The sequence below is a fragment of the Perca fluviatilis genome, chromosome 21 (assembly GCF_010015445.1).
Source record: "Perca fluviatilis chromosome 21, GENO_Pfluv_1.0, whole genome shotgun sequence".
NCBI lineage: Eukaryota > Metazoa > Chordata > Actinopteri > Perciformes > Percidae > Perca > Perca fluviatilis.
The window spans coordinates 1,566,458-1,568,608 of record NC_053132.1 but is presented as its reverse complement, the minus strand read 5'-3'; the positions used below and the strand labels follow the sequence as shown (position 1 = coordinate 1,568,608).

Below are 2,151 nucleotides of genomic sequence, written 5' to 3'. Positions count from 1 at the left end.
TGTGCTGTCTGTGTGTGTGTGTGCTGTCTGTGTGTTGTTTTTGTGTGTGCTGTCTGTGTGTGTGTGTGTGTGTGTGTGTCTTGTCTGTGTGTGTGTGTGTGCTGTCTGTGTGTGTATATTATTGTGTGTGTGTGTGTGCTGTGTGTGTGTGTTATTGTGTGCTGTCTGTGCTGTCTGTGTGTGTGTGTGTGTGTGTGTGTGTGTGTGTGTGTGTGTGTGTGTGTGTGTGTGTGTGTGCGTGTGTGTGTGTTGTGTGTGCGTGTGTGTTTCTGTGTGTGTGTTCTGTGTGTGTGTGTTTGTGTGTGTGTGTGTGTGCGGTGTGTTGCGTTTGTGTGTCTGTGTGTGTGTGTCTGTGTGTGTGTGTGTGTCTGTCTGTGTGTGTGTCTGTGTGTCTGTTTCTGTTTGTCTGTGTCTGTTTCTGTCCGTTTCTGTGTGTGTGTGTCTGTTTCTGTCTGTGTGTGTCTGTGTGTCTGTTTCTGTCTGTGTGTGTGTGTGTGTGTCTGTTTCTGTCTGTGTCTGTGTGCACGCACATGTTAGTGCACGTCAGCGCACGGGGCCACTACGTGACAAACCCTATGGAGCGTACCACGTGACGTGTGTGCATATTTCAACAGAGCGACAGTGTGAGTGAAGAAATAAACAAAAACGAATCAGAGAATATAGTCCAACCAGCAGAACATCTCCTGTTCTGTACACATGATCCTCATTCATTCATTCATTCATTCATTCATTCATTCATTCATTCATTCATTCATGTTGGACCAGTCCAATATGACTGTCAGTTCAAATAAACCTTGTCAAAACTCTCAAAAACACAGCGAAAAGTTAATAGAGTGTCGACCCAAGATCAGACTTGTCTGTGTGTTTTGAGGGGGTGTGAGAGTCCCGTACAGGAAACATCACTGCCTCTATCTCTGCCACAAGAACTATTAAAAATACCAAAAAACACAAGCTCTGAACTGCCCGGGAATTTGTGGAACAGCTGACAGTTTCCTGACAGTAACAGTGGAATATAAAGTCTACTTGTTAGCTATATTAGCTATAAAGAGACAGAGCGACAGGCTACCGTTCATTTTCAACGGGAGTGGCCGTTTGCCAGCGACAAGCCACGAGCTCGCCGCTGCCAGCAAGGTCGAGGCCGAAATAGACAAGAAGTCCATTTTATGCAAATGCTGAGCGATGCGACAAAGCGGCAGCCAATCGGAGCGAAGGGTAGCGTGACGTATGTACGTTTGTTGCTCGAGTCGAAGAAAATAATTCAAGACTGCGGCTTCAGGACATCGTATTTCTGTACACATCTGATATGTTGTGGCATTTTATCTCATATATTGTTACTTTTAAATCGAGAAATAAATACTTTTAAATCCAAAAACATCGTTTTTGTGACTTAAAGTGCCCATATTATCATATATTAGTTATTTTGGAGATTATGGTGAACTTGTGTGTGTTGTAGCAGTGCTTTGCCATTAAGAAAAAGCTAGCGTGCTAACGCTAGCATGCGAACGGTTACGGTTAGTCAGCTCGTTTCTAGTGCCGTAGAAAGCCGTGCCGATTGTGATGACTCACCGAGGCGAAGGCCAAGGATTTTGTTCAGAAACCAGATCTTTCACTTCAGAACACCATGGATGGAGTTTTAATGAAGTGTATGGTATTGGTAAGGAGCACCAGGACCCAAAATAACTTAAAATCCGCCAGAAAAGAGATTTTCATAATATGGGCACTTTAAAGAAGAGAGTTTTCACCCCAGAAGGTGTCGTGGCGTGCTCTCCCTGGCCAGGACTCGTCAGCGTGGCGGTCGAAGAATGCGGCTGGCGTGGGCGGCTGCTGTTCAGGAGAGAGGCTGCTGGGTAGGAGGGAGGAGACCTGGAGTATGCTGGTGCCTCCGCCGGGCTTGGCAGCGCCTTGCGCTGCTTGCTTGCTTACAACGCATAGCGCGCGCGCGCGCTAACGCGCCGCCTTGCTTGCCGCCGCCTTGCGCGCGCGCGCGCTAACGCGCCGCGCGCGCGCGCCGCCGCCAACGCGCCAACGCGCGCGCGCCAACGCGCTAACGCCGCCGCCTTGCGCGCGCGCGCGCGCTTCAACGCGCGCCTTGCCGCGCGCACTTCAACGCGCGCGCGCGCTGCCGCGCACTTCAACACTTGCCTTGCCGCG

General features: G+C 49.5%; 1 protein-coding gene across 1 annotated transcript in view; it reads right to left on the bottom strand.

Annotated features, from left to right (window-relative positions):
• The window catches only part of LOC120550771 (zinc finger protein 239-like), a 38,888-nt gene that overhangs the window by 24,136 nt on the left and 12,601 nt on the right, over positions 1 to 2,151 (bottom strand). The window lies entirely within an intron of this gene.